This window comes from Phocoena phocoena, chromosome 10 (genome assembly GCF_963924675.1).
Source record: "Phocoena phocoena chromosome 10, mPhoPho1.1, whole genome shotgun sequence".
NCBI classification, from domain to species: domain Eukaryota; kingdom Metazoa; phylum Chordata; class Mammalia; order Artiodactyla; family Phocoenidae; genus Phocoena; species Phocoena phocoena.
The window spans coordinates 14,713,040-14,737,476 of NC_089228.1; the positions used below are offsets into that span (position 1 = coordinate 14,713,040).

Below are 24,437 nucleotides of genomic sequence, written 5' to 3' on the forward strand. Positions count from 1 at the left end.
TGCCATTCCATCTTGATTTCCATATCATCCTGATGCTAAATATTTGAATAGTGAAAAATGAATTTTCCCACATTGTAGACAGGAGAATTACTTTAGTGCCTAATTCTGGTGGTATTATTTCATTCCCAGTAGTCCTCAATAGCTCCTCTATTTTTGTAGGAGCTGCAAAACCCTTGGTCAAGTTCTCATCTATTTCTCTAGCTTCCTCTGGGCACCTGGACCTCTGGTCCACATGGAACTGAATCTTGCCTTCTTCAGTTTCTCATTCCTGCTGTGCCCCCTCTGCTCATCTGCTCTTCCTTCTGTATGAACATCTCCCCTCACATCCAACTAGTCAGCACCTAGTCAGCACTCCCCCATGGAAGTCTTCACTGGCTTTTCTTATGTCATATTGTCTTCTTATGGCACCATGGAGCTGTTCTCCTGGGCACTTAGCACAGGTTCTACTTTATGTGGTAATTTAATTCAAATATATCTCCTCAAAATGCTGTAAGATTCATGAGTACAAGATATGTTTCTCTAAGCCCTAATACTCCAAACAGAGTCTTGGACATGTGGAATAGATAATAAATAGTTACTGAATGAATGAATCAATGAATGAAAATGCTATGAACGAGGTGACTGCTTAATGTATAGCAGACAAAAATGTTGATATGTATTACTCCTTAATAGGTACAAAGAGTGAAAATGAATCTCAGTAAAACAAAAGAGAGTACGACTGCTTGACACAAATGAAGTAAATTTATTCATCGGCAAAAGGTACAAGTAAAATATTTTTTGTTACAAAACTCAAAGTGGTAGATATTATTGTCACTCAGCAATATTTCTCATCCTCCTCTTGTAAGGTACACAAGCAATTTCACTTCTTCACTCTCTTGAGTGATTTGCTTTAGCCAGTGAAGTGTGAATGTAAGTTTATGTATCACTTCTGAGTGGAAGCATTTAAACGCCACTGCAGTACACTAGAATTCTCTTTTCTGAAATTGTGGAAGCACATGTTCATATGAAATTGTAACATTGAGCTTTCTCATGGAGGATAGTTTCCTCAGAAATGCACCCAGAGAAATCTTGGTTGGTTCAAACTCCTAAGATTTAGAGGTTGTTTCCCTTGTGCACTGTTGGTGAGATTATATATTGTTACAATTACTATTGAGAGCAGTGTGGAGGATTCTTAAAAAATTAAGAACTACTATATGATCCAGCCAGTTATTCCACTTCTGGGTATATATCTGAAAGAAATGAAATCAATGTCTTGAAGATATAGCTGCACTTATGACAACCTAAGTGTCCATCGACAGATAAATGGATAAAGAGAATATAACTATATACATATATATATATATATTAGAATATATATGTTAAAATATTTTTTATCCATAAAAAAGAAAGAAATCCTGCCATTTATGACAATATGGATGAACTTTGAGGACATTATGCTAAGTGAACTAAGCCAGATATAGAAAGATAAATACTGTATAATCTTACTTACATGGGGAATCTAAAAAAAACAAACTCATAGAAACAGAACACACTGGTGGTTGCCAGAGGTTGATGGATATGGGGGAAATGGGTGGATATGGGGGAAGTGGGTAAAGATGGTCCAAGAGTACAAACCTTCAGATATACGATGAATAAGTGCTGGGGATGTAATGCATGCATAGTGACTATAATTAACAATATTGTATAGTATATTTGAAAGTTTCTAAGAGAGTAGATCTCAAAAGTTCTCACCATAAAAAAAAAGATAACTGTGTGAGGTGATGGATGTGTTAACTAACCTTACTGTGGTAATCATTTCACACTGTACAGACCTTCGTCAACTTCCAATGGGGTTACATCCTGATAAACCCATCATAAGTTGAAAATATTGTAAGTCAAAATACATTTAATACACCTAATTTATCAAACATCATAGCTTAGCTTAGCCTACCTTAAACATGCTCAGAACACTTAGATTAGGCTATAGTTGGGCACAATCATCCAACACAAAGCCTCTTTTTATAATAAAGTATTGATTCATGTAATTTATTGAATACTATACTAAAAGTGAAAAAATGGAATGGATATAAATGTATCACTTGTTTACTCTGTGATTACCTGGTAGACAGGGAACTGCAGCTCATTGCTGTTGCCCAGCATCAAGAGAGATTATACCGCATATGTTAGCCCAGGAAAAGATCAAAATTCAAAGTACAATTTCTACTGAATGTATATCACTTTTGCTCCATTGTAAAGTCACAAAATTGTAAGCTGAACCATTGTACATTGAGGATTGTCACTATACACATATCAAATCCTTATGTTGTGTACCTTAAACTTACATAACATTATATGTAAATTATATCTTTTAAAAAGCTGCAAAACAAAAAAAAAAACAAGTGAAGAGAGCACTCAGTAACATGCATACAATGATATTTGATTTCTTGTTTGTGTCTGTGTTGTCTCTGTTTAAAGTAGACATCTACTGAATATACATCATTGAATAAAATGAGCAAGACCTCTTGTCAAAAAAAAAAGATTTAGGGATTGTTTGTTATTGTGGCATAACCTGATTTATGAATATCGTGATTCTAAACTACAAGTAAAACATGTTTGTTTGATAGCGTTTATCTTTATCATTCAATATGCCAAACAAAGTGTGAATATATTTGGGTCTATATCACACACAAAACTATTCCTAAAATGCTGTTTGGCCAAGCCAAATACTTCATTATTTTCCTCCAAATTAAGATAGGATCACATGTGAACATAACAAGTTATACTAAGTTAAATGCAGGTTAACACACAAAAAAGAAATTCTTCTACTCTGCATTTGGAGAAGAAATTTATGTATCTCATATAATTTTGAGATAAGAAATTATTACAAAGCTCATATATACTCTCTCTGTAATTTATAAATTGCTTATGAATCTAGAGATGTTTACAAGTTTTACCCTCAAATCTATTTCCTATTACCTCTATGCACTTCTGAGTCACTCTTTTATGCCAAATCCCTGTCAAGCCCACAATATACATCAGATCCAAAGACAAGACAAATACAATTTGTAGTGATGTAATAAATAATGACTTAAATTTCCTGATTGCTTCATCATGGAGAGGATTACTGAGGTTGCCAAGGGCAGAGACATAAATTTAAGTTTAACATTAATTATCATTTTAATATGTGCTATTTTTTACACCATTAGATTTAGATGGCATTCTAATAGCATACTTGGAATGAACACAGATGTATTTGAATTTATGTTTCTCTAGTATATTTAGAATCTACGTTCATTAAGCAAGCATTTATTGAGCACCCACCACATGCCAGACACTGTGCTAGGTACTAGACCTAAAAACTTGGAAATATAGTTCCTATCCTTAGTAGACTTCAAACTTATTAATTTAGACTTGTTTGTGATCTGATGAACAAGCTAGGTCAAATAGTGATTTAATTTTAATAAGACTGATAACAATAGTTATAAAAGTACATTTGGGAATACTAACTCATTTCAATTTCTCTAAATTTGTGGAATCCAGGCCAGGTATCATTGGCTCCACTGTGAACATATGGAAACGGAGGTTCAGATAGTATTTCATACATTTTACAAGGTTTCACACTTAAAATGCAATAAGGTAAATATATTATAAAATTTGAAAAAAGTTTGAGGTATGTATGTATGAAAATTAAGGGTTATCTCCTTATATGATGAATTTCTTGAGCATAAGAAAAAAGTCTGAATGGAAAAAACGGACAAAGAATATGGGCTGACCTTAACAAAAGGCAGAGATACAACTGGTTCAAACACCCATGGAATATTCAGCCTGTATTTTTGAAAAAATGTGAGTTAGAGAAATATTGAAATAGATTTTATTTGTGCATTTGTTTTTCCAATTCAATCAAAAGAGCATTTACACCAATAACATGTAGTGTTTACAAATATGTGGGCAATGGGAATTCATCTGCCTGGAAATACAAAGGGAATTGTCTTCCGAAAGCACAATTTACTAATAAACACATTGACATCTTCAAAATAATGTACTATAGTGTGTCATATGACATTGAAATTGTAATACTAAAATTTATGTTTAATGAATAATCAGAGACACGTGTAAAAGATCCAGGTACAAAGATATATATACATCATCATATTTTTATAAGTAGTAAATAGTTAGAAAAAGCTAAATATCTAATGATAGGTTATTGGTTTGAGTAAAATTATGGCATACACATCTGGTAGAATGTCCTTCAAGTTTAGAAGAATATTTATGATACTTAAAATGTTCACAATATGTTAATTAATGAAAACCAGTTACAAAACAGAACACATAAGATTTGTTCAAGATGGCAGAGTAGAAGGACGTGTGGTCACTCCCTCTTGCAAGAGCACTAGAATCACAACTAACTGCTGAACAATCATCAACAGGACACTGGAACTCACCAAAAAGCTTACCCCACATCCAAAGACAAAGGAGAAGCTACAATGAGATAGTACGAGGAGCGCAATCACAATAAAATCAAATCCCATAACCACTGGGTGGGAGACTCACAAACTGGAGAACAATTATACCACAGAAGTCCACCCACGTGGTTCTGAGCCCCACGTCAGGCTTCCCATCCTGGGGGTCCTGCAATGGGACAAGGAGTTCCCAGATAATCAGACTTTGAAGGCTAGAAGGATTTGCTTATAGGACTTTGATAGGACTGGGGGAATGAGAGATTCCACTCTTGGAGCATACACACAAAGTAATGTGTGCATCAGGACCCAGGGGGAAGGAGCAGGGACCCCATAGGAGACTGAACCAGCCTTACCTGCTAGTGTTGGAGGGTCTCCTGCAGAGGTGGGGGGCAGCTGTGGCTCACCGCGGGGACAAGGACACTGGCAATAGATGTTCAGGGAAGTACTCCTTGGCGTGAGCCCTCCTGGAGTGCACCATTAGCCCCTAGGCTCTAGGCTTCAGTGCTCTAGGATTCAGTGCTGGGTCACCTCAGACCAAACAGCCAACAAGGAGGGAACTTAGCCCCACCCATCATCAGACAAACAGATTAAAGTTTTACTGAGGACTGCCCACCAGAGCAACACCCAGCTCTGCCCATCACCAGCCCTTCCCACAAGCCTCTTAGATAGCCTCATCCACCACAGGGCAGACAGCAGAAGAAAGAAGAATTACAATTCTGCAGCCTGTGGAACGAAAACCACATTCACAGAAAGATAGACAAAATGAAAAGGCAGAGGACTATGTACCAGATGAAGGAACAAGATAACCCCCCCCAAAAAAAAGACTAAATGAAGTGGAGATAGTCAACCTTCCAGAAAAAGAACTCAGAATAGTGATAGTGAAGATGATCCAGGACCTTGGAAAAAGAATGGTGGCAAAGATCGAGAAGATGCAAGAAATGTTTAACAAAGACCTAGAAGAATTAAAGAACAAGCACCTAGAAGAATTAAAGAACAAACAAACAGAGATGAACAGTACAAAAACTGAAATGAAAAATACACTAGAAGGAATCTATAGCAGAATAACTGAGGCAGAAGAACGGATAAGTGACCTGGAAGACAGAATGGTGGAATTCACTGTCATGGAACAGAATAAAGAAAAAAAGAATGAAAAGAAATGAAGACAGCCTAAAACACCTCTGGGACAACATTAAATGCACCAACATTCACATTATAGGGGTCCCAGAAGGAGAAGAGAGAGAGAAAGGACCCGAGAAAATATTTGAAGAGATTATAGTTGAAAACTTCCCTAACAAGGGAAAGGAAATAGCCATGCAAGTGCAGGAAGTGCAGAAGTCCCAGGCAGGATAAATCCAAGGAGAAACACACCAAGACACATAGTAGTCAAATTGACAAAAATTAAAGACGAAGAAAAATTGTTAAAAGCAACAAGAGAAGAATGACAAATAACATATAAGGGAACTCCTATAAGGTTAACAGCTAATTTCTCAGCAGAAACACTACAAGCCAGAAGAGAGTGGCATGTTATATTTAAAGTGATGAAAGGGAAGAACCTACAGCCAAGATTACTCTGCAGGGCAAGGATCTTATTCAGATTCGACAGAGAAATGAAAAGCTTTACAGACAAGCAAAAGCTAAGAGAATTCAGCACCACCAAACCAGCTCTACAACAAATGCTAAAGGAACTTCTCTAGGCAGGAAACACAAGAGAAGAAAAGGACCTACCAAAGCAAACCCAAAACAATCGAGAAAATGGTAATAGGAACATACATATTGATAATTACCTTAAATGTGATTGGATTAAATGCTCCAGTCAAAAGACAGAGGCTCGCAGAATGGATACAAAAACGAGACCTGTATATATGCTATCTACAAGAGACCCAGTTCAGACCTAGGGACACATACAGACTGAAAATGAGGGGATGGAAAAAGATATTCCATGCAAATGGAAATCAAAAGAAAGCTGGAGTAGCAATACCCATATCAGATAAAATAGACTTTAAAGTAAAGAATGTTACAAGAGACAAGGAAGGACACTACATAATGATCAAGGGATCAATCCAAGAAGAAGATTTAGCAATTATAAATATATATATATATATGTACCCAACATAGGAACACCTCAATACATAAGGCAAATGCTAACACCTATAAAAGAGGAAATCGACAATAACACAATAGTAGTGAGGGACTTTAACATCTCACTTACACCAATGGACACATCATCCAGACAGAAAATAAATAAGGAAGCACAAGCTTTAAATGACACAATAGACCAGATAGATTTACTTGATATTTATAGGACATTCCATCCAAAAACAGCAGATTACACTTTCTTCTCAAGTGCACACAAGGCATTCTCCAGGACAGATTACATCTTGGGTTGCAAATCAATACTTGGTAAATGGAAGAAAATTGAAATCATATCAAGTATCTTTTCTGACCACCACGCTATGAGATTAGAAATCAATACAGGGAAGAAAATGTAAAAAACACAAACACATGGAGGCTAAACAGTATGTTACTAAATAACCAAGAGATCACTGAAGAAATCAAAGAGGAAATCAAAAAATAACTAGAGACAAATGACAACAAAAACACGACAATCCAAAACCTATGGGATGCAGCAAAAGCAGTTCTAAGAGGGAAGTTTATAGCAATACAATCCTACCTCAAGAAACAAGAAAAATCTCAAATAAACAATCTAACCTCACACCTAAAGGAACTAGAGAAAGAAGAACAAAACCCAAAGTTACTAGAAGGAAAGAAATTGTAAAGATTAGAGCAGAATAAATAAAATAGAATCAAAGAAAACAATAGCAAAGATCATTAAAACTAAAAGCTGGTTCTCTGAGAAGATAAACAAAATTGATAAACCTTTAGCCAGACTGATCAAGAAAAAGAGGGTGAACACTCAAATCAATAAAATTAGAAATGAAAAGTGAGAAATTACAGCGGACATGGCAGATATACAATGCATCATAAGAGACTACTACAAACAACTCTATGCCAATAAAATGGACAACCTGGAAGAAATGGACAAATACTTAGAAAGGTATAACCTTCCAAGACTGAATCAGTAAGAAATAAAAACTATGAACAGACCAATCACAAGTCATGAAATTGAAATGTGATTAAAAATCTTCCAGCAAACAGAAGTCCAGGCCCAGATGGCTTCACAGGTGAATTCTGTCAAACCTTTAGAGAAGAGCCAACACCCATCCTTCTCAAACTCTTCCAAAAAATTTCAGAGGAAAGCACACTCCCAAACTCATTCTACAAGGCCACTATCACCCTGATACCAAAACCAGACAAATACTACAAATAAAATTAGAGACCAATATCACTGATAAATATAGATGCAAAAACCCTCAACAAATACTAGCAAACAGAATCCAACAACACATTAAAAGGATCATACACCATGATCAAGTGGGATTTATCCCAGGGATGCAAGGATTCTTCAATATACACAAATCAATCAATGTGATACACCATATTAACAAACTGAAGAATAAAAACCGTATGATCACCTCAATAGATGCAGAAAAAGCTTTTGACAAAATTCAACATCCATTTCTGATAATAAGTCTCCAGAAAGTGGGTATAGAGGGAAGCTGCTCAACATAATAAAGGCTATCTACGAAAAACCCACAGGCAACATCGTCCTCAATAGTGAAAAACTGAACACATTTCCTCTAAGATCAGGAAGAAGAAAAGGATGTCCACTCTCACCACTATTATTGAACATAGTTTTGGAAGAGCTGGCCATGGCAGTCAGAGAAGAAAAAGAAATAAAAGGGATACAAATTGGAAAAGAAGAAGTAAAAGTGCCTCTGTTTGCAGATGACATGATACTATACATAGATAATCCTAAAGATGCCACCAGAAAATTAGTAGTGCTAATCAAAGAATTTGGTAAAGTTTCAGGATACAAAATCAATGCACAGAAATCTCTTACATTCCTATACATTAACAATGAAGGATCAGAAAGAGAAATTAAGGCAACAATCCCATTCACCATTGCAAGAAAAAGAATAAAATACATAGGAATAAACCTACCTAAGGAGGTAAATGACCTGTACTCAGAAAACTAAAAGACACTGATGAAAGAAGTCAAAGATGACACAAACAGATGGAGAGATATACCATATTCTTGGATGGGAAGAATCAATATTGTGAAAATGACTCTAGTACCCAAAGCAATCTACAGATTCAGTGCAATCCCTATCAAATAACCAATGGCAGTTTTTACTGAACTAGAACAAAAAATCTTAAAATTTGTATGGAGACACAAAAGATCCTGAATTGCCAAAGAAATCTTGAGGGAAAAGAATGGAGCTGGAGGAATCAGACCCCCTGAGTTCAGACTATACTACAAAGCTACAGTAATCAAGACAATATGGTACTGGCACAAAAACAGAAATATAGATCAATGGAACAGGATAGAAAGCCCAGAGGTAAACCCACGCACCTATGGTCAACTAATCTATGACAAAGGAAGCAAGGATATACAATGGAGAAAAGACAGTCTCTTCAATAAATGGTGCTGGGCGAACTGGACAGCTACATGTACAAGAATGAAATTAGAACACTCCCTAACACCATACACAAAAATAAACTCAAAATGGATTAAAACCCTAAATGTAAGAATGGACACTATAAAACTCTTAGAGGAAAAGATAGGAAGAACACTCTTAGACATAAATCACAGCAAGATCTTTCTTCACCCACCTCCTAGAGTAATGGAAATAAAAACAAAAATAAACAAATGAGACTTAATGAAACTTAAAAGTTTTGCACAGCAAAGGAAACTATAAACAAAATGAAAAGACATCCCTCAGAATTGGAGAAAATGTCTGCAAAAAATTAACAGAGGATTAATTTTCAAACTATATAAACAGCTCATGCAGCTCAATATTAAAAAAAACAAACAACCCAATTAAAAACTGGGCAGAAGACCTAAATAGACATTTCTCCAAAGAAGACATACAGATGGCCAAGAGACACATGAAAAGCTGCTCAACATCATTAATTATTAAAGAAATGCAAATAAAAACTACAATGAGGTATCACCTCACACTGGTTAGAATGGGCATCTTCAGAAAATCTACAAACAACAAATTCTGGAGAGGGTGTGGAGAACCCTTTTGCACTGTTGGTGGGAATGTAAATTGATACAGCCCCTATGGAAAACAGTATGGAGGTTCCTTAAAAAACTAAAAATAGAATCACAATATGACCCAGCAATCTCACTACTGGGCATATACCCAGAGGAAAACATAATTCAAAAAGACACATGCACCCCAATGTTCATTGCAGCACTATTTACAATAGCCAGGTCATGGAAGCAACCTAAATGCCCATCGACAGACGAATGGATAAAGAAGATGTGGTACATACATACAATGGAATATTACTCAGCCATTAAAAGGAACAAAATTGGGTCATTTATAGAGATGCGGTTGGACCTAGAGACTGCCATACAGAGTGAAGTAAGTCAGAAAGAGAAAAGCAAATATCCTATATTAACACATGTATGTGGAATTTAGGTAAATGGTATGGATGAAGCAGTTTGCAACAAAGAAATAGAGACACAGATGTAGAAAACAACCTTAACGACACCAAGGGGAGAAACCGGGGGCAAGGGGTGGTGGTGGGATGAATTGCGAGGTTGGGATTGACAAATATACACTAATATGTATAAAATAGATAACTGATAAGAACCTGCTATATAAAAAATAATAATAAAATTTAAATTAAAAAATCAACTATCAGAAAAAAAACAAAAAAATTAAAAAATATAAACAAAGAGAGAAGCCAATATGTGGTCTTAATTGGATCTTGATCTGAGACATAATCAGGGAGATTTGAATGTTGTCTGAATTCTACATTATAATCCCTATATTAAGGGATGGTTGTTAATATTCTTTGGTTGTGATGTGGTTTTCTGGTTAGGTGTTTTTCAATGTCTTTATCTTTTAGAGATATATATGAAAATATTTATGGATGATAAGATTTAATGTCTGAATTTGTTTCAAAATATGATCAGAGGACTAGAGGGATGGGTGGAAGAATTGAGATTTGCCAGTAGTTTTTTTTGGAGCTCAGTGAGGGTTCCATAGGAATTCACTATGCTAGTCTCTGCTTTTTTGTATATATTTGGAAGTTTTCATAACAAAGAAAAGTGTTTGTAATGAATGGAAAGGACCCAAAGATGAGGAAGAGTCTAAGCTCTTTGCCAAAGTCCTACTGTCATTTCCAAGAAAGCCTGTTTACTGAAAGTAACACTTTCTATATAAATTTCCCCAAGTAATTATCTTGACAGAATACTTCCGGTTGACACATCTTCTTTCCAAATGTTGTTGAAAATTTCTGAAACACAGGACAAGTGCTCCTTCCACAGGGTTACAATAAGTTTAATTCACAGAAAATACTGTATAAACTCATATGAAACATTAAATCGATGTTTGACCTGTGTATTGTATTTGTTGCTGCTTGTGCAGTCTGAGCCTTTATAAACTTATTCACCCTAATTTCTATAATCTTAGCAGGGAGAGACCTTTCTCATCCTGACACCAAAGACAGAAACCATAATGACAGATTAGTTACACAAAGATGTAAAATTTAGAAGACTGGAACCAGTGTCTTTTCATAATGAAAGGCATTTGCCAGACATGACAGCAAAACAGATTAATATTCTTAGTATTTAAAAAAAAAAAAAAAAAACCTCTTCCCAAGTCAGTCTGTGAGGTGAAAAATAAAACTACCACTCCTATTTTAAAAATCAGCAAAAATTTTGGACAGATGATTCCCGGAAGTAAAGGAACAAATGTATGACTGCCAGGTACAATATAGGATACCCAATTAAACTTGAATTTCAGATAAATAACAAATAATTTGGGCCATAATTATGCTAAAACATTATTTGTTGTTTATCTAAACTCCAATTTATGCAATTTACAATTTAGGCAATCCTACATTAGTATTTTCATTTGCCAACTCTGGCAACTCTAACTAATGGCCAATGAATTTGAGAAAATGATTAGCTTCAGCTCTAATTATCAAGGGAGAGCAAGTACAGCAAGAAGAGCAGAGGCCCCACCAGGCAGGAGTGGAAGAAAAACACTGTACCTGCACCCACCTGGCCCATCTGGAGCTCAGGGGAGGAGGCGTGAACTCAGGGCCTCACAAGGGCAGGAGGGAGGTGGCCAGCACTGAGGCAATGGGGGTCACAAGTTTGGTTGAACAGCCCTGAGCATGGTCTTCAGGGGAAAGGAAAAATATGATCAGCAGTTTGGAGCAGAGAACCCCGTGCAGAAGCAACACTTTTATTATTTGCTCTTAAAACTTTGTTGTGATCTATCCAAATGCATTTTTATCTTTTATGGAAAATTTTTTGATATACTATGTAATACATACAAAAAGGAATTTAAATATCCATGTACTCACCTTCCACTTTAAAAACATAAAACATTACCAACCAGTGTTTCTCTCCCTCCTGCCCTCACAGCCTAGGTAACTACTATAACCTGACCTTAAGAATCATCATTGCCTTTAATTTTCACATCTTTTACATATGTTTGCACCCCTAAATAAAATACATAGTATAGTTTTCACATGCTTTCAACTTTCATGTAAATAGCAGCATAACATATGTATTCTACAATTTGCCTTTTTTCACCCCACATTTTGATTTTGAAATTGATCCATAATAATGAGTGATGCTTTATATTAGTTTCAGCACTGTGTAATATTCCATTATTTGGATATACCAAAATTTCCATTTCTAGTCCCTGTTGATGGACAGCTGGTTTACAATTTTTGCTACTACCAAAAATTACTGGTGTGAACATCCTTAAACATGTCTCTTAGTATACATTTCAGCACACTTCTCTAGGGTATATGCCAGAGTGGAATTACAAGCTCAAAGAGTGTGTACAACTTCATCTGTAATTCTACAAAGTGATTGTACTAATTTATATTCCCGCCAGCATCAATAAATACATCTTTTACAGTTAAAAAAAACACCACCACGTAGATTCATCCCGATGTTGTATTTTACACACACACACACACACACACACACACACACACACACAGATACACACACACACACAAAAGATGACTGAAAGGATGCCATTATCTTGAGTGTTAGGATAATGAGTAATATTTATTTTTCTTCATTTCCAAATTTTTTATAATAAATATATACAACTTGCATAATCAGTAAAAAGGGATTAAAATAAGTGATATTCTGTTTGTTTTCAATTTCCTTCACTGCTATGTAGAGTAATTTGCTGAGGTTATTTAAGAATTTGGTGTAGTTTGCAAATTTTGAACATATTTCATCATCTTAGTGAGTCCACAAGTACCATTTACTTGATGAAAATGAGTAACATTCAGGTAAAGAAGTTGGGACATGTGATTAGAAAATTATGTGAACATGTATATAATATGAGATGTTATTTTTTTCAGGTAGTTTATGAATCCACTGGGTAACCTAGAATATATCAACAACAATAGAGGGATAATTATTCCAAACAAATATGCATTCCTTTTTATGTAGCCCTTTCTGTGTTTCTCACTATGTACAGTTTTTTCATTAAAAATTATTTTCGAATTAAATATTTTATTAAATTCTAATGCTCATTTCTCAAGTAAGATCTAAAATTTTAGACCCCCAAATTGGTAGAGATCGGTATTTAATTGAATTCAAAACACATATTAGAATTTTGATTTCACAGTAGCAGAACTCTTCTCTGTCTTGTTTATAGTTGCACTCCAGTACCTGAAGTAGCATCAATCACATAGTAAGTATTCAGTGAATATTTGTGGAATTAATGTATTAGTGAAAATCACTGTCTACAATGAACCAGGCACTGAACACACAAAGAGGAACAAGTCAGGGCCCAAGCCTTCAGGAACTCAGACTCTAGGGAAGAATAAAACTGGAATAAATAATTAAACAAATTAAAATATGGTCCAAACTTCCATGAAAACAAAGTGTTAAAAAAATTTTTTTAACTGTGTTTATAAGACAATAATTATAAATGTATACATCACATTTTTTCAATCATTTATAAAGATAATATTGAAAAATTTTAGTGTACTGAAATGTTATTTAATTAAACTTGAAAATTCCTTTTACTACTGCTATCAATACATTTTATTGAATTATATTATAAGTATTGTAATTAAGTATGTTAAATTATTGATCTGGATTAAACAGAATTTGTGAATAAATTGGGATAATTTCATATACAGATAAAAGCATGAAAGAAAATGTTACCCAGGGGCTAAAACTCTGAGAATAAAAAAAACTTTAGGACATCCAAAGATACATTTATAAGTCTTGAAACTTCAATGGTATAAAACGATTTTTTTGTTCTTCCAAGTTTCTTTGTGGAAAATGACTTTTACCTTTTTATTTATTTATTTATTTATTTATTTATTTATTATTGGAGTATAGTTGATTGACAATGTTTTGTTAGTTCCGCAGTACAGCAAAGTGAATCAGTTATACATATACATATATCCACTCTTTTTTAGATTCTTTTCTCATATAGGTCACTGCAGAGTATTGAGAAGAGTTCCCTGTGCTATACAGTAGGTCCTTATTAGTTATCTATTTTATATATAGTAGTGTGTATCTGGCAATCCCAGTCTCCCCATTTACCCCCCGCCCCTTTCACCTCATGTAACCATAAATTTGTTTTCTACATCTGTGACTCTATCTAAAGATGTTTTTATTTTATTTATTATTATTATTTTTAACATCTTTATTGGGGTATAATTGCTTTACAATGGTGTGTTAGTTTCTGCTTTATAACAAAGTGAATCAGCCATACATATACATATATCCCCATATCTCCTCCCTCTTGTGTCCCCCTCCCACCCTCCGTATCCCACCCTTCTAGGTGGTCACAAAGCACTGAACTGATCTCCCTGTGCTATGTGGCTGCTTCCCACTAGCTATCTATTTTACATTTGGTAGTGTATATATACCCATGCCACTCTCTCACTTCGTCCCAGCTTACCCTTCCCCCTCCCCGTGTCATACAGAGTGAAGTAAGTCAGAAAGAGAAAAACAAATACTGTATGCTAACACATATATATGGAATCTAAAAAAACAACAAAAAACAAAATCAAATGATTCTGAAGAACCTAGGAGCGGGACAGGAATAAAGACACAGACGTAGAGAATGGACTTGAGGACTTTTACCTTTTAAGTGAAGAAGTCACTAATGGTAAAAGAAATTGGCTCAAGTATTGTGCAGATGATGGATGTGTGTGTGTAAATGTATGAAAACTTCTATTTGGGTTTCTATGTTGAACCACACAGGGCAAATAGGTTATTTTTCTTTTAAATTCCTTTCTCTCTTTTTCTATAAGAAAGCTGTTTCTGTCATTGCATAATCACTCTGACCATCTTACAAAAATAGATGAAACTAGAGTGAAGTCAGCTAAGACAGTTTTCCCCACGAAAGTGCCCTATAGCTTGAAAGGAAGAAGCAGATAGAGGCCTCATTCTCTTGTCTACAAACCATATAGACACAGTTGGCACAAAATAACAATAATGTCGGCATCTCTGAAAAACACGTATATTATTTTAAGAAAACTTAATTTTAAGAGAACTCTTGAATACACACTTTTGTGTTAATTTAGATATAGGAATGTAAGAATTAGCATACCTGTCAGCACCACAGATTCACAATTAAGCATGTTTAAGAATTTGCTGACTAACAATATTAAATGCCTAGAAAACATCTTAACGTAACATTTGAAAAAACTTTCCTTCTATCAAACCTTGAGTAACTATAAGCTTTTCATCTCAATAAAACTTTAAGGAATTTCTTTAATTTACTCATATCAGCCGATAGAAAATTAGCAGCATATCTGGTTTCTGACCTCTTTCATTTGCTGCTCTTTACTACTGGAGAAATTTGATGGATGTCAGAGAGGAAAATTAGGTTCTTTGGCTAAGAGCTCTATTCCAACAAGTGTAATGCACTCCTGACATTTACAAAGACACCACAGAATTCTCTATATACAGCTCCTTACACAGCCCTGTCAGTCATGCAAATGTAATAGAAGCCAAATAGATTAAACTTTGAAATAATAAAATAAAAGTATTGAAAGTAAAGTGTCCATATTGGCTTTTTTACACACAAGAGTGAGAAATTACTAGAAACTTTGCAAAATGTCATATTTGAGTCTTTCCTTCCGGCCTTAAAAGGAGACTTTTAAAGAGCTTTTAAAACACATCCACCCCAATATTCTCACTTTAATCAGCAGAAGCCACCTAAAGGAAGAATGGTCTGTTTAGCACTCAGCTTTACTGTGTCATTAGGAATTGCTGTGCTAAAAAACATTTTCAATAATTGCTGCTACATTTTAAGAATTTGCACATCGTTAAATTTAAAGAATTAATATAGCCACCACTCCCAAAGAATATATAAACGTTCAGCTTTTCTAACTAAATTCTAGAGTATTACCTAGCATAGTTTCTTATTGAATGAACTGTCCCTTTGGACTGAATCAGACACTTTAGTAAGTTAATATTTGTGGAACCAATGGAAACACAGATACAGCTGGCTTTAACCATTTCTTGTTAGATAACGTGAGAATCTAGCAAATTACTTAAAAATTAAGGAAAGTAACCATCTCTAATTTCTGTGAAAAATCTATTTTTAAAGCTCAGAATTGGGGCTTCCCTGGTGGCACAGTGGTTAAGAGTCCGCCTGCCAATGCAGGAGACATGGGTTCGAGCCCTGGTCCGGGAGGATCCCACATGCCGTGGAGCAGCTAAGGCCGTGTGCCACAACTACTGAGCCTATTCTCTAGATCCTATGAGCCACAACTGCTGAAGCCCGCGCCTGGAGCCCATGCTACGAGACGGGAGAGGCCACCACAGTGAGAGGCTCGCACATCACAGCAAAGAGTTGCCCCCACTCACTGCAACTGGAGAAAGCAACCCCGCACACAGCAATGAAGACTCAATGCAGCTAAAAATAAATAAAATTAAATTTTTAAAAAACCCTCAGATTAACTTTCAGCTTAATATTTTGGAATGAGTGTATGCCTCCACCCCTAACGTACCATTGAATTGATCCAAAACATACCAAAAGAAATATATGAAATCATAGAGGGCCAGGAAGAAAAAAAACAGTAAGCCAGAAATTTGATGACTTTCTACAAGATAGAAAGCAGATGGGGAAAATTCGAGTCAACGTGGAAGTATATGATATTATGCAGTATAATGAGAAAGTTATCATTTCCACCACAGTTGCATAAAATACTATCTAGGTACAATATACTTTAAAACAAATATAAAAATGCATATAACCAAGGTTGTAAATGAAAACAAAAAATGCTCAGGGAACCAAAAATGAAGAGGACACTCAAACATAGACTGGTGAGGAGGTGGTAAAGCTAAAATAATCCAAGGAGAAAAGGACCCTGCATGAAACAGGGGATCTTGAAGGATTCTGCTTATCTGGTGGAAAAAGAGTCTGTCATAGGTAGCCATAACACCAAGTTTATCCCAGGCTTGGTTGTAGGGCTCAAATTTATTCCATCTGCATGGTGAGGTAATTTTAGGCCAAAAAGTTAACATAGAAAGTAGTCCAAAACGGGGAAATTATAGAGCCACCCTAGAGGCAAAAGTGGAGCAATGCTATAGAGAAGCATCTTCTACTCACATGATGCTGGTCTCTTATGGAAAGCGACATCTGCTGAAGATGAATTTGCCATAAAAGGAAATCATAAACACCAGAAAGAATGAGCCACCATGAGGGAAATCCAGCAGACACAAGTAATGGAATAATTTGTCTCTAAAAATGAAAACTAGTTGAACAATCAAAATTCAACTTTAAAATAAGCTTAGTTAAAAATATTGGAAGCAGTTTAAAAATAAAGTGAAAATAAAATGGTAGAAAGGCAGACACTGGGTAAAATATCTTGGAGAAAATTTAAACAAGTCATGGTCCTGTTTGTGAAGAGGATTTATATATTATCTCTAGCTTTTTTAGAAAATATAAAGTTATATTTTATGTTAGAATATTTATGTTCACTAAAATGTGATAGAGTATCCAATTTTTAAGCTAGTAAAAAATATATAAATAATATATTTATCAATCCAATAAAAGGCAGTAAACAATAAATACAATAAAATAAACTGTTGAAATTATCTCTGGGAAGTGGGACTAGAAATGTGTAGGAAGGTATTTTTATTTTACTACCTTTGCTGTAGTTTCAAATTTTATTACTGTTGTTTCGAGCTGCATGTATTACTTTTTTAGGACATTAAAATTTTAATTAAAAAAAAAAGCCCTTAGTAAGAACAGGAAAGAAATTCATAAGCATTTTGTCATGGCTTTTCTTGATGAAAGGAATTATGGCTTTTTTAAAAATGTTTTTCTGTGCATTGAATTTATAATCAGAAAATTAAATAAATCTTTTTTCTTGATCAGGCCTGATTGGTCTATGCAGAAATATCACTTCTATTTTTAAGCTCTATGGATCTTAGGGCCAGCATCTCTAAATCTCTCATAATGCTCCCTGAGCTCCATTTTCATATCTTATTGTGATTTACACCTCCAAATTTAATTGTCTACTAAATACCCAATATAATTGAATAGATGATGGTAATATTCATTCTTTTCATTGTTTTCTATTATTTTTCCCACTTGATCCCAAAGCTTATAGACAAATGTTATAGTAGTGATACTAACATAAAAACAATTAAACAACTAATACAAAGAGTACTTACTAATTTCAAGGCTTTCTTCCAAGGTGTTTTCACATATTAACCTATTTAATCCTCTTGCTAGTACTTTGAAGTCAGTACTATTATTCTCTCCATTAGGGATGGGGAAACTGAGCTAAAGAGAGGCTAAGTAACTCATTTAAGGCAACAAAGCTATTCTGTACTGGATGTAGAGAAGAGCAGGTATATAACTGATGGGTGGCACTTCAGCTCAAGTGGCCTGCCTTCAGAATCCTGCTTACCACTTTATAGCCATGCAGAGAATGGAACTTAATGGAACATGTTTTACCAGTAAGATCATTCATTTTTTACTTCATAGGATACATGATTCTTTTATTGCTTCTTTCAAAAATATCAATACCTAATTAATTTCATTCGTTTATTCATTTAATTGGAAACCAATTATGTGTAAGTTTTATACCCGCTCTACCACCATAAAATATTTGAGAGTGCTAATTTTGATTCATGCTACTAGGACTCAAATTCACTGTAAATTACCTTAGGATTCATTGCAGGATAGTTAAGTAAGCCATAGACTTCATCATGAAAGACTAATAGGAGATCAAAAGAATGCCCAATGACTCTGGGTTTTTTTTCTTTTTTTCTTTTTTTCTCTAGTATGCCCTGTGTTATGCCTTTACTATAACAAGTATTTAATACTAGAATACATAGTGCACATGAAATCAATTTTAACTAAAATAGCTCTTGTCAATATGAATGAAAATAATTTAGTTTCTAGTTTTCTAATGAAATTTCCACTTAAAAGAATTTTCCCCAACTGAAAGATTTTTACTTAAAGTTCCTTAAAGAGATTTCTATTCCTCATTTATTCTGCAGAAACAAGGAAGAAAAAAAAAACATGATGGTAGTGGGATACAAAAACAAAGCAAAAAACCCTCTGTTTTCAATGAAAAATGTGAGTAGGGGTTACCCCAAAACACAGACTCTGACGCACATCTCCATCACTGTCAAAGTCCGAAGAAACATGGACCTAAGGGGGGATGCATCAGGGAAAAGTGACAGTTACTTTCTCTTTCTCTTTTAGGAGAATGCAGTTTGCCCCCAAACCCGCTAGCTTATACACCCTGCCCACACACGTGAACAGTGCCCCCCACTGTCAGCATCCCCACCACAGTGATACATGGTTCTACAATTTGTTACAATTGGTGAACCTATATTGTTACATTACCATCACCCCAAACCCACAGTTCATATTAGGGTTCATTCTTGGTGTTGTACATTCTGTGGGTTATGACAAATATATAATGACATGTATCTACTATTATAGTATCATAGAAAATTGTTTCAGTGCCCTAAAAATCATCTGTGTTCTGCTTATTCATATTTCGTGCATATATTTTGAAAGGAAAAGCAGATCATGGGGTGGGGGGAACAAAGGGAAATGCAGTTAAAAAACATAAATCTCAAGAAGAATCAGCCCCAGCTTGGGGAAAGTGCTTAGACAGTTACTCTTAACGTAGATTTAATATCTTCTGCATATATTTTAAAAAAGAAAATCAAAGTGAACTGAAAAAGTATAAAATTAAAAATAATTTGGATAATATGATAGATATTGGAGACATACAAATGAGATCCAACATGCCCATAATTGGTGATCCTGAAGAAAAGAAGCAGTATAAAAACAATCTCCCCATTCTCTAGGAAAAAATTAAGTACATAGTGTAACAACAAAAAATTTGGAAATAAAAGAACCTCAGATCAATGGAGTACACCATATTCAAGCAAAGTTGATGAAGACCGACCAACTTCAGAACATATTCTGGCAAACACAAACAGACAAACAAGAATCATGTGGACATCCATCACAATAAAAGCAAGTTATATACAAGGATGAAAATTTCAAACATATCTAAAAACCACTGGGCAGCACCATTCAATATGGGAAGTGTCCTCAGCTTTGTTTATAAATATTTACAAATTTCTGAAGGAAAAAATAAGTTTGATTCAACAAAGATAACTTGTCTTTCATGTATAAGGCAAATGGAAGAAACAGTCTATCTAAGCACAGAGAAAATACAGCATCTATGACAGTTTCTTTGGTGGAGGGGTACTACTTAACAGTGACCTCCAACAACCTGAGAAATAATTCAAAATAAAGAATACAGGAATGGTGAATTGAGCAATTGGTAAGGACTGAATCCGTTCAAATTTGAAATAAGTCCAAACCAAGACTGTAGGAATTAAGCCAGGATGTAAATACTGTAAATCTCAGTAATGTAAAACTGATAATATAATTAAAATTCAGGTGGTATGTGTAAGGGAGATAATCATAAAGTACATGTGCTAATTTCTTTATCACAACAAGGACTTATAAGAGATTGTTTAATAATGCATTTTAAAAATGAGTTGAAACTATTAACATTTTCATAATTGTTGTTCTTAAACTCTAAGATAATTTTTCTGGAACTAATCTCTGTTGCAAAGAAATGAATACCCCAAATTTAGTCATTTCTTCAGTTTCATACCAACTCCTTTTTTTTCTGCTTAATCCAAATCTGAAATTAAATTCAGTACCTTTTTTAAAGAGTAGGGTAAAATCATATCCTTTTAAAAATATCTATCTGTGGATCTATCTATCAATCATCGATCATGTTATTTAAATACTTCTTATTTGTAAAAACAAAATTAAATATGTACGGTAAGAAATTGTTCTTACCAAAGTCTTTCTCTTTCTCATTTAGGCATCGGCATTGGATCTCTCCAATGATAGTCTTTAAATTTCATGGTTGTTATTTATGAGTGTTGAGATTTCTTTTTCAAACTTTTATGTTTGAGTTATTTTTAATGAGTATAGCTTATGCTACTGCATTCTAAATAACATGAGGTTAAATACATAAATGAATAATTTCATAACCTTCCTCCACTAAAATAATTTAAGAGGTACAAATTTACTTTTGTACTACTGAGTATTTTATTTGTCAGAAAAAATAAAGTATGCAAACGATATACTTCACATGCTTTTTACAAGATAATTAATTTGTTTTGTCTGAGTTTGGACCAAATATGTAATAATTTTCTAAATGGCAATGTAAATTATTTTTTATTAAGGAAAGTTACATGGAGAATTAAAAAAAAATATTCTGGTACTTCACTAGAAATGTTCAAAGAGTAATGCACAGTAGTTGATGGGCTTTTTTTTTTTGCTAAGACGTGATAAGTTATGCATTTATATAACCTCATATAAAGCCTTATATAAAAGTTTGCAGATTTATATATTTGAAATCTTTGGACTGCATAGCCATGTTGTTGCTTTAAAAAAAAATCACTGAAGCATCAAAGATAAAATGACTCTGTATTTCTGTTTGTTATACAAATCTCGTCAGTATTTTTGTGTGTATCTGTTTGTTCTGTGAATTTGTGTAGGTTTACACGTATGTAAAAGAAGGGAGGGTCAAGGGAGAGTGTGCTTAAATGTCTCTTTTTTTTTATAAAATACAATGCACATAAATTGGTAGTCTTTAAAAACAATAATCAAAAAAAAGATGATAAACAAACCCATGAGGCAAATGAAAATTGTTCAAAACAAGCAATTCAATATTCAACATATGGCTTCTTTTTTTTATAAGACCTTTGAAAAACATTGCCACTTTAGATAAGATTATGAATACCTCATTTTCCGAATTGATTCTGTGTAATTCTACTGTTCTCCCTACTTTTTCCTCTTCTATTAAGTCATTCTGTGAATGTTTCTCAGAGGACATAGTTAGGATGCTGATTATTTAAACGTAAGTAGTTTACAACTGGAGAAGCAAAATTATGAATTCCAATATCCCCCCAAACCCCCAATGTTGACAATATTCCATTAACATAATGGGTTATGTGTGGCTAATCTCAGAGCTCTTAAAAGTTTTATTCCCAAGTCATCAACTTTTGAAACTTTCCATAAAGTATTATACATACCTTAACACTGACAAGCTTAACTATTATAAATGGAAACTCCAGAAGCTATTATCTAGAAGCTACATAAGAGGCAAAATACCAGATAAATTTGGTGAGCTCATGTGACCTCCAGTCTTGCTTTGCTCCCCTAACTAAAACCCTCCCCCAGGAAACTTTTTATAAACATTCCTTTAAATCATCCGTTGTACACTGTAAACCCCACGCCTTTACCCTTTGACGAAAAAAATTTAGCAATAACATTTTCCCATTTGCCATTACAGAAAGGGCGTGAAGCCATCTGAAAGTACCAGAATTAGCACTGTCATCCCATCTTACCCATTAGTTTTACTGCAGCAAAGACTAGTGAAACGCTGAAAAATATACCTGTAGTCTCTTTCCCTGGTTTGATCCTAAGCTCCTCCGAATACAGATTCAATACATTTTCTTTCACAGGAATAAATGTATTTTAAGCATCAGCATCATAGAAACACAGCATAAATAAAGCAGAGACTTCTCCCCCAACCCCAGATTTTACCTGTTATGCTAATACAAAGACACTGAAAGGAAGAAAAGCTGCAGCTTGCCCAGCAATATTCTCATTGCAGCAGACAGCAGAATTTTGTACTTACAGATCTTACCAGGGAAATGTCTCGGGATCTGTACAATTTTTCTGCAGAACTCTGTTTCAAGCTCTCAGCCAGGCATGCTGTGCATCCAGGCAGAACCAAGCCGTATGGAATGTCTATGCAGCTGGGAGATAATGGGACTCTTTTTCCCAGCTGGGACCGCAAGCCTTTTATCCACTGAGTACTGCGTGGCTCTTCTCTGGTCTTAAGCATAAAACACGCTCCTCTCCTGCTGCATTACTGACGGAACCTAGACAATTAGTTCTTGAGGCACATGTGCAAATCTCCCGTTTGGAATATTCAAAAGGAAAATTCTCCGTACATTGAAAAGCCAGTTCTATCTTCATCATCCTTCACAGAATCAGAGAATGCTGAAAGCAGCTGCCATTCCAGTGGCATGAAAGATTAAATTCACCCTCCCCTTTTTTTTGACTAGAGATAGTCACTCCTGTTGGGTCATCAGAAAATCTCTCTTATTGAAAACTGGGTCAGGCTAACTACTTATTAGGTTTCCAACAGGAAAAGAAGTAAATTTTTTTCTTCCTCTGGTTTCACTGCATTGTCATTTGCAAGCAAAGATTAAGCTGGTCAAGTGTCTGCCCGAATTTAGCCTATATTCAAACGTAAGCTTTCTTATAGCTTTCATGCCTATAGCTCCTGCGACTCGTTAGGGTGAAGAGAAAAGGGAAATAAAACCCAAGGATCTTATGCACTGTCACTGAATCCTTTCTAAACCATATTTTTAAAATACGTGCATGAGGCTTCTAAAAGACAGGTAAACACATAAAGAAACTAAAGGCCAAAAGAGTATAGCTGCTCTCTCAGGTTACATATGTATAATCTCCTGAGGCCGAGAGCCACTGTATATGTGTTTGCAAAACAACTCTGTAAGGAAAAGAATGCTGTTTGTGTTTCACATCCAGCCCTTCAACTAAACTTTTTAATATGTTTGAGTTTTGGTATTGCTTTTGAAGGAAGTAACAGCTTGTTGAATAAAAGCTAAGAAATGAAGACCACCTGCATGCAGAGACACCAACAGATACACACATGGCTAGAACATGAGAGCAGAAAAATTGCTTGAACTTATTTTCATGTTGTAATAAAAAGAAATTGCACTTTTTACATCTTAAAGTAAATAGATACTGGGAAGATGAAATCCACAAATCAAATATGGTATCTTTCAGACTCAGTTTTCTTTTATCTGATGAGCCAGAAAGTTTCTATGACTGCGTGTTATGACTACATTCTATGGATTTCTATGATTACATTCTTCTGTAAATATGTCAGTCACGTACCTCATTTCTACACAGGGTCTAACAAACATTATAGGAGGGTTTAGAGAGGAGTTAATGCTTCATAACACTAGGTAAACTCAAAATGGTCTGTACTATTCTTTTAATTCATGGGGATGCAAATTGGAAGAATTATTTTATAGGGATATTTGTCTTAGTTGAACTGCAAAACTTTTTAAGTTAAAGGCATCTCTCTTTTTTGAAATCAAAATGTTGTTTATTTATAAAAATTCCAACATGCTGAATTTTTCTGAGGATGTATGAGAAAAATAGTCATACTGTAGTAAGTTTTTCCATGAAGAGGAATTCATTTAGTTTAAAGGACACCCCTTGACTCAAATCTCTAATGCTTCTGCCCCATATTCAAAGACCATGCTCCTTCCTCAGGCCAGGTCCTCCACTGTGCTCT

The 24,437-nt window shown here is 34.7% G+C and overlaps 1 protein-coding gene across 1 annotated transcript in view; it reads right to left on the bottom strand.

Annotated features, from left to right (window-relative positions):
- Nucleotides 1-22,924, bottom strand: part of CNTN6 (contactin 6) — a 293,831-nt gene extending 270,907 nt beyond the window's left edge. Inside the window, exons 1-2 of the mRNA XM_065885736.1 lie at nucleotides 22,740-22,924; nucleotides 541-545 (exon numbers count right to left, since the gene is read on the bottom strand). The gene's annotated coding sequence lies outside the window, so the exon portion shown is untranslated. The remainder of the gene's footprint in view (nucleotides 1-540; nucleotides 546-22,739) is intronic.
- Nucleotides 22,925-24,437: the final 1,513 nt, after the last annotated feature.